The sequence below is a fragment of the Equus quagga genome, chromosome 21, assembly GCF_021613505.1.
Source record: "Equus quagga isolate Etosha38 chromosome 21, UCLA_HA_Equagga_1.0, whole genome shotgun sequence".
In the NCBI taxonomy this organism is placed as follows: Eukaryota; Metazoa; Chordata; class Mammalia; order Perissodactyla; family Equidae; genus Equus; species Equus quagga.
Window position 1 is genome coordinate 37,564,188 of NC_060287.1, and position 10,803 is coordinate 37,574,990.

A 10,803-nucleotide genomic window follows, 5' to 3' on the forward strand; every position below is an offset into this window, starting at 1 on the left:
GCGCTGTATATCGGAGGGTGGTCACCCCGCGTGGTGGAAGCCATGGTGCTGGGACAGCCTCACAGGGCCTGGCTCTGCCACTTGTCAGCTGGGAAGCATGAGGGAAATCACCTTCTCCTCGGAGAGGTGGGTGCGGTGGCGGCACCCTCCATGGGGTGACCACGGGTGGTGCTGTGTGACACATAAAGTGCCCAGGGCAGAGCCGGCCACTTGAGGGGGCTCGGTCCACACACCCCGTCCTTAGGCCTGGGCAAAGCATGGCCCCTTGCCCATCCTTGGCACTCCCTTCCCCCAGACTTGTCAACTCGGAGACTGTGGCCATGCCTTCTTGTCACTACGTTGGTATCTCTGTGAGGCTGCTGTGAATCTGAGCCAAAACAACCACAAAGAGGGAGGCAGTGCTGAGGGCTCCAAGACCCCGGGTCCCACTGCCCAGGGCACCTTCGTGTCCAACCTGGCAGGGTCTATGCCTGCTGGAAACAGGGCCACTTCATGCCCAAACTGAGGGGCCACCAAGTGGCCTCACCAGAGCCGTTGACGGCTGAGGGGCTGGCCGGCCTCAGAGGCGAGCAGAATACAGCTCTGGTCGTCAGGGAAGAAGGGCAGGGCAGAGCAAGGGCACCGCATCCCCATCGGACAGCTCCTGAGAACCGACATGCAAATGAGACGCGAGACAGGGCCGCAGCCCGAGGCTGATCTCAGCGCCAGCAGCCAGGAGCCGGGACACAAGCTGGGCAGTGGGGCAGCAGGGCCTGGGCCGACAGGGAGCCTTGGGTCTCTGCAGGCAGGGTGCCCACACGCCTGTCCTGGCTTTGCTCCCTGGCGGGTGGTGGGTATGCCCTCCCCCCGGCCTCTCCCACCACAAGTGGCACAAGCTGAACTGTCGCATCCAGTCACCTGCTCCCCTGGCTGCAGGGGACCCAGCAGGCCACACTCCTGGGGACAGAGGCAGGTCTTTGGCAAGGAGAATCCGCAGAGCACACAGAGGGACCTCAAGGGTCCACCTCGACAAGACAGCAGCAGCCCACCAGCTGGGCCTGCCCCAACAAAAGATGCTCCCATGGTCCCCATTCTCCTTCCTCGGCCAGACAGGCAATGCGGTGAGAGCTGGCTGCCTGGAAGCCCGCAGCACGAGCTCCCACCTGGGGGGATGCTCGCGGCCAGGGCAGTTTGCACGTTAGTGGCTCAGCTCGAAAGGGGTGGAGATGGAGCCACAGCCTTTTGCTCGGCTCCCGGGCTGTCTCCTCCTGCTGTGGTGGTTGAGTGCATTTCCAGGGTTCTGAATCTTTGCGACAAAAACAATGCTCTACACTAGTACACACCTAAAGGTCCACCTGCAGGACTATGAAAAGCACAGGCATCTCTTCCCGGGCACGTCGGTTATAGCCACAAGGCGGGTCACTGTATAGGTGCATTCAGCTGCCTTGGAGATGGCTCCACACATTTTCAATCTCAAAAAAAAAAAAATCTCTGCAGTTGATGCTGTGGTTTATTTGCCTTGACCCTGCCTCTGTCTGCCTGTCTCCCCCACCCCTCACCACGGTCCCACACGTCCTCCTTGAATCCCAGAGTTGATCACCTGATGGGAGCATGTCCTGAAGAGAACCTTGCAGCGCCCCGTGAAAGCTGGGTCCAGGCACAGTTAAAGAAGAGCCAGAATGATGCATTCAGTTTGCTTTAGTTCTCTGCCTAACATTTTTAAAAACTGTAGGAAAATAGACATAATAAAATTTTACCATCTTAACCATTTCTAAGTGTAAAGTTCGGTGGCATTAAGTACATTCATGTTGTCATGTAACCCTCACCATCATCCATTTCCAGAGCTTTCTCGTCTTCCTCAGCTAAAGCTCTGTCCCTACTAAACACCAACTGCCCATCCCACGCCCCCAGCCCTTGGCGCCCACCCTTCTACTTTCTGTCTCTGAGTCTGACTGCTCTGGGGGCCTCATCTAGGTGGAATCACACAGTATTTGTCCTTTTGTGTCTGACATTTCACTCAGCATAACGTCCCCAAGGTCCCTCCACGTTGTAGCAGGTGTCAGAACTTCCTTTTTAAGGCTAATATCCCATGGTGTGCATGGACCACATTCTGCTTTTCGTCCTTCGATGAATCTGCTGTGATGTTTTATAACCTGTCATTTCCATCCTTATTTCCTTAGTTTGCAAAGTGTAGGCCTATTGCAGTGGGTGTGTTCCTGTGTCTTCTGAGAAACTGTGTGTGTTCCCTAAACCCACGCCCCGGTCACAGTAGTGTCAACCCAGGAAGGTTGTATGTGCGGTGGTCTGGGAGGTGTGACGTATTATGGGCGGAGAGGAGTGACCTGCCTGGGGAGGACACCTGCTTTTCAGGTGCAGTTACGCTCAGACCGTTTACCAGCAACATGGCGTCACAGTCGAGAGCGTCGATTCCGGAGCAGGTGTGTCTGTGAACCTGGTAGGGTGTAGGCGGATTACTTAATGTGCCTCGATGTCTCTATCTGTGAAGTGGGGTGAAGGGAGTCTCCACTTCACAGGGTTGTTGTGATTACATCCCTGCGTGTGTGTCACGTGTTCAGACAGGGCCCGTACCTGCTGAGTGCTATATCGAGTTGCTATTTCTATTCATTTATTTTATTTATTTTTTTTTGATGAGGATGATTGTCACTGAGCTAACATCTGTGCCAGTCTTCCTCTATTTTGTATGTGGGTCACTGCCACAGCATGGCTTGATGAGTGGTGCTAGGTCCGCACACGGGATCCATCTGCGGACCCCGGGCCACTGAAGTGGAGTGCGTGAACTTAACCACTACGCCACTGGGCCCGCCCCTTGTTTGCTTATTTTTTATTTATTCATGTCGTGAATTTAAGGCAGTCAAATCGCTGCGTCCAGTTGGGGAACTGGGACTCCTCGCCTCACGGTCCAGGGCTGGTGGTGGCCGCTGGGCATCTGGCTGTCACTCCCGGCCGGTGCCCTGTGTCCAGGCGTGCTCTGGAAGGAAGGGCCAGGTAGCCGGAGGATGCTTCCAGCTCGATGATACCATGCAGCTGTGTTTCCCAGGTTAGCCCCAAGTCCACCCTTCTTCCCCCATTCTTCCCACCAAAGAAAAGACCACAAGCCGTCTTTCATTTCTCTGACTATTTCAGAGGTGGAGCTCTATGGGGACTGCAGTGAGGAGGGAGGGAGGAAGGGAGGGAGGGACAAGGACAGCGGCAGGCAATGATGAACTAGGATGACCGCCCTCGGATTGACTGAGCTGGCGGCCTGTGTGCCCGCAGGCTCTCCAGCTGCATTAGAGTCCCCAGGCTTCACGTTCATTTCCTTTTGCTGGAGGGGGCGGTACCGATGCCCGTAAGCACTTAATAATTTTGTAGGCAAAATCAGCTGGGTTTGGAGAGTGTGTGTCTGGGCACTGTCCATCGTGGCCCCGGGAACACTCAGCTGTCTTTGTCGCTTGGCTGCTGGGCATGCCTCCCCCTCAGGCCCCCAGCTCCCATGTGCAGCCTCCACCTGGGGTGGGAGGAGACTTCAGGGAAACAAAGTTAGCGCCCGCCCGTGGAATGATGGGAGGTTAGTGGACTTCATCACAGTCAAACTCTCTTCCATTTAGCCCAGAATGCTGCCCCATGGTAAGGTTGCCACTGTGCCCTCTTCCACTTGCCACCACCAAGCGGCAGGCATAGGGAGCCCAGGGCTGTGTCCAGATGGGGTTCGACCATCCTCAGGCGGGTTGCACGCTGCGGTGATTTATTTGTTAGCAGAACAGTTCACAGAGCCCAGTGGTTCCGACTGTCTTTATCCTCGCAGCTTCTGCCTTTGGGGAATTTTTGAAAAACTTTTATAGCCTTACAAATGACCGAAAAGAGGCCATGCGTCTGGCATTATCATCTAGAGATCTCCCATAATCTCTCCACCTGGAATCGACTTTGGCAGGAACAGCTAACCCAGAGCGATGTTACGTAAAGGCTGACTGTCAGCGGAGGCAGCTGGGTGTGGCGGGCGAGCGCGTCTGTCGCTCGTGCGTTTCCAAAGTGCTCTGGGGAGCGGCCCCCAAAGTGTTTTCGCTCAGCGTTGTTCTGTTGGTTCTATACATTTAAGCGAGTGGTGGTTGAGAGTTCAAAATGAATGGTCATGTATACTCTGAAATTTCTCAGTGAGGCTTCTCTGTAAGCCTAAAACGCCTGCGTCACTATTAAGAACAGAAAATCTAAAGCTTAGAACATATACAAGAAGTGCTGGGAAACGTGACTGCAGACCTAGCCGTGACCGCATCCTCATTTGGAGTCCTTCAGACGTAAGATCTCCGCCTGGCCCCCCCAGGATGTGCAGCCGTGGTCCCGTCGTGTGTTTGAGCCCCACTTTGCATGTGGTGTTTTGAAGGCTGAGCCCCAAACTGCAAAGATGGGAGATGGCCTCTGTGCCCTCCTGGCAAAGACGGCCTGGAGTTCTCCAAGGAGCAAGGGTCCCGAGAGGAGCTTCCTCGGCAGAGGGGTGAATGGGGAGTGTGGGAGCAGTGGATTTCCCCCGCAGACGTGTTGGGTGGCCCTGGGCTGGAAAGGTGGGTGAGATGGGTCTCAGCCTTGGGAGCTGAGCAGACACACGCAGGTAATGCATGACGACAAAGGATCAGGGAGCCCCTGGTGGGTGACAAGGCGGCAGACGGAATGGCCCTTCTCAGAGTCAGTGCCTCCCCCAGGTGCCTAAAGTATCAACCCTTTATCATCATCCCTGATTCTAACAGGGTCCCCATGAATGGGCCTGGGGGTGTGGGCTGGGCACCAGCAGACGCAGGCTGATGTTCTGAACTTCAGACTTGCCAAGGTGTCCATCCCCCCCCGACCCCCACTCCCTACATCCCGCCTATGGCCCAGAACACGACAGAGCGCTAAGCCCCCCACCCCAGTCTTCCGCCCAGCATCTCCCCTCCCAGACCTTTGGCCGAAGCCCAGGGCCTCTCCAGGGCCTGGGGACTCTGGGTTTCCTGGGTGTTGGTGCTGGAGCCGAGGCCACCGGCTGGATGCCAGGCCTCCTGGAATGCTCTGGGCCCTGCTGGGTCTGGGGTGTCTGATTTAGTCTCAGTCCTGCAATGAACCATCCGTGTGTCCTCCAGACGCATTGATCAGGCAGCCCCGCGCCCTGCAGCCAAGTCAGGTCCAGACCCCAAAGGGGCCCCTCAGGCACCTCCAGCTCCCACCTGCCCCCCTGAAGGGCCAGGCTCGGCTTCTGGAAGAAAGATCCAGGGGTTTAGTGGCTTTCATTTGACTGCTGTGAGCCCCGGGCGTCAAACTACAAATAGCGAGCCCAAGAGGAATTCTTCGTTCGGCACAGAAGGCTGCATGGGCAGCATTACCTAGATCTGTGCATCATGTGTTTCTGGGTGTCGCAGGGTGCGGCGATGGTACAGTGCCGGTCGCAGGGTGGCCCAGGAGGCACGGCACCCTGCTGATGTCACATCACGGTGACACACCACCCCCAAAAGTCCAATAGCATTGAATAGAAACCCTAATCTTTGGAGGAGCTACAAAGGAGGCACGTGAGGTTTTCAGCCTGGTGGGTGGAGGCTGGCCTTTGCATGGATAAGAAGCAGGGTGAGTGGGAAGGCCACTCCAGCCCTAAGAAACTCAGACAATCACCTTGTTTTAACCTAATTGCCTCTTTAAAGACCCCGTCTCCAAATCCGGTCCTATTCTGAGGCACCGATGGTAAGGGCCTCAACGTGTAAATTTGGGGGGATACAGTGAAGTCCATAACACCCCCTCCTGAGAAGCAGAGATGACTGTCACCCTCTCCCATCTTCTGGTCTCTGGAATCATAAAGTACCAAAGTTGAAGGGACCCGGAAGGCCATGATGTCACCAGGGAGAGCATCATGTCCAGGAGGCTGGATGGACTGCTTGCTTGCAGGACAGCACAGCTCTCTGGGTCTCAGCTGGGGAGGGGTCCTTCCCGCCTCCCAGTCTCAGGTCTTGCTTTTGCATGGTTTTATCCGTGTCTTTTCACGTATGTCCTGAAACAGGGCTGGAGGGACTGCATGTTGGGAGAAGGCTCCGTGAGCAGTGTCTGAGGGGTCGTCCCCAGCACCTCCTCCTTCACCTCCTTCCACCTGGGGCGCAAGGAGCCCTGACCCAGGGATAAGTCGCATGGGCCCACACTTGGAGTCCTGATGCAACAGAGCCGTGATGAAGACCCTTGGGAAGTGGGCAGAGGTTAGCAGGACGGGGACCCGGTGAGGGGACGTAGGAGGGTCGTGCATCCCTCGTACCAGCGTCGGATCTGAGGAAGTAAAGCAAACCAGAGAGACACCTTCAGAAATGTCCTCACGTAAGAAAGTCCTCCGCAGAGAGCTCCATCTTAGCACATTTCTTATTCTTTCAGCTCCTCGCTTTTTGCGTTTTCAGTCCCTTGTGATCCATTATTTATAACAGTAGAGATTGGCCTCAGACACTAGAAGTGGAAAAAACGAAAAACAAAGCAACCCAGAAGAATGACAAGAGCCGAGCGTGGATCGGCTGTGACAAATGGGTTCAGGGCAGATGAGGCCCGAGGCCACGGCAGACGCAGACACGGGCCTGGGATCCTGCCCAGCCTCCCGGCAGCCGGAGCCGGAGCTGGACAGGGTTTAGACGTCTGGGTAGCTGTGTCCTGCTAATGAACATTGCCAGCCAGGGCAGGAGTTCCCTGCAGATTGCCATACTGTTCCGCTCCAGCCTCCATCCTCCCTGCTCCAACCAGGCCCCATCAGCTCTTAAGGGGGGCAGGCAGCCTGGGACCAGCTCCTGACCTTCAGTGCCTCCTTTCATTAAGCCATACTTCCCCGGCCCCTGCTCAAGTTTGGTCCCCATCACATCTACACTCCATGCCTCACACAGCTTCAAGAACTCTCCCGTTACCCGCAGAAAAGATTCCAGCCTCCTTAGAATGGAGGTCAAGGGTGTGTGAGCCCCCTGGGCTGCTGTAACGAGTTGCCACAAACAGCATGACTTGAAACTACAGAAATTTGTTCTTTCACAGTTCTGAAGGCCAAAGTTCAAAATCAGCATCACTGAGCCAGAGTCAAGGTGTCGGCAGAGCCCCAAGGTGTTGGGGGCTCTAGGGGAGAAGTCGTTCCTTGCCTCTTGCAGCGTCTGGTGGCTGCCCATGGATTTGGGCTTGTGGCCACATGGCTCCAGCCTCTTCAGATCTCTCTCTGCTCCACCTTCACGTCACTTTGTCCTCTGTGTGTGTGTCGACTCTCCCTCTGCCTGCCTTGTGATTTTGCGATTTCATGTAGGGCCCACCTGGATAATCTGGGATAATGTCATCTCAGGATCCTCAATCTAATCACAGCTGCTGAGACTTTGCCATATAAGGCAATATTCACAGGTTCCCGGGGTTAGGGTCTGGGTATCTTTGAGGATGGGGGATTCAGGGACCACAGAGCTCTCAGCCTCTTGGCTGTCAATACAGTTCTAGCCTCAGCTTGCACTGCATTTCCTTGGTTTCGTTGGCTCCCCTCACACAGACGCTGTACCCTAAATCCAGTGGGATCACTGGTCTGGAGTCAGGGTGGAGTGAAGTGAGGTCATCACACCTCGTCACCTCCAGCCCCATGCACACTGCTCCTTGTGGCTTCCCTATCCCTCAAGGTCAGCCCTCTTTCACAGATCTGCCTTTATTTTCGTGTGTGTTGTTGACATCACTGCCTCCCCTGCCTGCCAGCTGCACATTACAGGTTGGGATCTCAGATAGCTCTCCTTACTCCCCACCAAATTTTGCTATACATTTTAACTGAATTAACTCATGCTGTGCTAGGCGAGGGTACGTCTCAAATCCTTTCACCTAACAGGCATTTCTCAAGGGCCTCCCATGTGCTGGACTGCGAGACAGTGCATGATAGCGAGGTGAATCTTGGGAGGCTGCAGTGTGCTTCAGAATATCAGCCTCAGCCTCTGCCCACCCTTCCTCCCACCAGCAGTCCTTGCTTATCCAGCTGTCCTGGAGTCAGCAGACTGGAGTTTGCATCCAGCAATGCCATGCACTGGTTCTGTGATCTTGGGCCTCAGTTTCCACATCTGTAAAATGAGGACAGGACCTACCTAGCAGATAGAGTGCTTACAACATGCCAGATGCTGCTAGCCTCTTCCGTATGTTGCCAATGAGGCAAGTATGCAATGACGAGGGGAAGGAATTCGCCCGCAGTCCCAGAGTTCATGGGAGGCAGAGCGGGGAGTTGAACCAGGAGGCCTGACTCCAGGCTCCAGGCTCCAGGCTCCACAGCTCTGTGTGCACATGTCTCTCCTGGGAGAAGTCTACCCGGGGGCTGAGCTGGTCCTGAGCATCTCTGGCTCACGCAGGCCCTGCCCCATGGGAGCCTCGCAGCACCTTGAAGCAGGTAGAGCTGGCACTATCCCCACTTTGAGGATGAGGAAGCTGAGACTCAGAAATGTTGAGAGACTTCCCCAGAGCCACATAGTTTACTGGAGAAAGAGCCCGAAGCAGGTCTTCAAACCCAGCTCAGAGCTTTGCCACCAGCCGCTTCCCTGGGCTGGCTGGGTTTCTTTTCCATTTCTGACCTTACAGGCTGTGCAAGGGTAGTGAGGTTGGCCTTCAGAGGCCTCTCTATTTTTGCCCAAAGCTAGCTCTTCTCCGTCCAGGGCGTTTTGTGTGCACCGTCTATTTTGTCAGTAACCCCAGGCACTCACCCACCCGCGGCCTTCCTTGTCTAACCATGGTTTATCTCACTGAGCCGCCAGCTCTTCACTCCCCGCTTGTGCTCACCCTCCCCTGTATGTGGCCTTGGAAAAGTTCCCTAATTCTCTGAACCTTAATACCTGCAAAATAGGGGTAACAAGCCCTGCCTTTAAGGCATGCTTTAAGGATTGAGGATCACGTGTGTTCTTCAACACATCAGTGGCAAGAAAAGAAAAGGGGACCATACATCACACATGGGCACACACACACATGTGCATGCACACACGCGTGCGCGCACACACATTTGTTTTCAAGTCAGGGTCCAAACAAGGCCCACTCGCTGCATTTGCTTGATGACTTCTTAAATCTCCTTCTATGCGTATGTTTCATCCCCTTTACGTTTCTTGCCATTAATTTATGGAAGACAACAGATTGCTGCTGATCCTTAAAACATGCCCTGAAGACACAGATAGGACAAGCTGAGCAATGACAAGGGAGACTGGTGTTAATTCTCTTTCCGTGTGATGCTCACACTCACACTGTGGCTATCTCAAACTGTAAGAAAGAGATCTTGTATTTTAGAGATCCACGCTGAACTGCGTCCAGATGCAAGGATACGAAGTCTAGAATGAGCTTGACGCTAAGCCCGGTGGGAGGAGAAGCTGGGGACAGACGCAGCAGACGGGGCCTCATGTCGGTAACTGTTGAAGCTGGAAGGTGGGGGGCGAGGCTTCGTGACACTGTGCCTTCTCCTTTTGTAATGTTTGAGCATTCCCATTGTACAGAAGTTCTTTTTTATTTTAAGAGAATGTATGTAATGTGTCTGGGTCATAGTAATACATAGTGATTTCTGTTATTATTTTATATTCTTTCCAAACGCAATGACCGGAAAAGTACCTCCTAAATTGGGGAGGGAAATGAGACTTAATATAGATTTTATTTTAGCAAACAAAAAAGCAGCAGTTGCCTGCCTGGTGGTTAATTGTCATCCATTTTGAATGTGACATTACTGTTAAGTGTTCTAAAAACAAGGGGCAAAGCAGAATGAGCAATATGTTCAAATGTATATATGTAATTTATAATTAGAGGTGAATTGCAGATAAGCCTAGATAGATGGGTAGATGGACGGATATATGGGTAGATGGATGGGTGGATGGATGGATGGATGGATGGATGGATAGATGGACGGATAGCCTTGGATATTTTCTCCAGTGAACATGTATTTGTTTCTTGAGTAATAATAAAAAAACATAAAATGGGGGATTTTGTTTGTTTTTTATATTAAAGACTTGCAATTCTCAGGGGCTGAAAGGCAATGGAAATTCACCCTTTAACTGCCCCAAGATAGAGAATTTGTGAGTCCACCGTTGGGTTGAGTTTGGCTGTTCCGAGGGCTGGGCTGCTGTTCTAACTCTGAGAGCTGGAGCGTGGGATCCAGGAGTCAGACTGAAATCCTCTGGTTTGCTTTGAGGGCAGACAATGCCTTATAAAAGCTTACAGAAGCTTATATAAAAGTTTAATAGCTTGTAAGGGCTATAAAAATGAATCACAGTCGTATAGACAAAAGAAAAGGAATTTGAATTGATCTGTTTTCCTCTGGGAGGGGCCTAAATCAGTCTTCATTCTTAGGTTGCAATCAGAAATAGCAGTGATTTGAAAACGAGGCAAACAGAGAAGGAATGCCTGCTCCATTATGGGGGGTGGCGGTGGCAAAGAGGCCCAGGGACCACCCCTACCCCTCATTGAGACTGTGCTGGAAGTCGGATCCCAGGCACAGCACACATCTCTGGGCTTGGAGCCAGTGGGTCCGAGTCTGCGTCCAGGACCCCACTGGCCAGGCCAGGGCAGCTTCTTCTCTCTCTACTGCTCAGAGTCCTCATCTGTGACAGGGATGACAATGACACGAAGCTGATGAGGTCCTTATGAGGACCCAGTGTTGCAGGGCTTGTGAAGCACTTGGCTCTGGTTCTGGCCCCAGCATGGCTGGACAGGCTCAAACCTCTTAGTTGTTGTTGGTGGTGTTAGTGATGGTGGTGATTGTTATGATGGTGGTGGTGGCAGTAGTGGTGGTAATAATGGTGATGGTGGTGGTCATAGTGATGGTTCGAGAGGTAGTCACAGTGGGGCTGGTGGTGGTGGTGGTAGTGATGGAGGGAG

The 10,803-nt window shown here is 53.5% G+C and overlaps 1 protein-coding gene across 2 annotated transcripts in view; it reads left to right on the forward strand.

Moving 5' to 3' along the window:
* Positions 1-10,803, forward strand: part of LOC124231517 (high affinity cGMP-specific 3',5'-cyclic phosphodiesterase 9A) — an 89,551-nt gene that overhangs the window by 6,164 nt on the left and 72,584 nt on the right. The window lies entirely within an intron of this gene.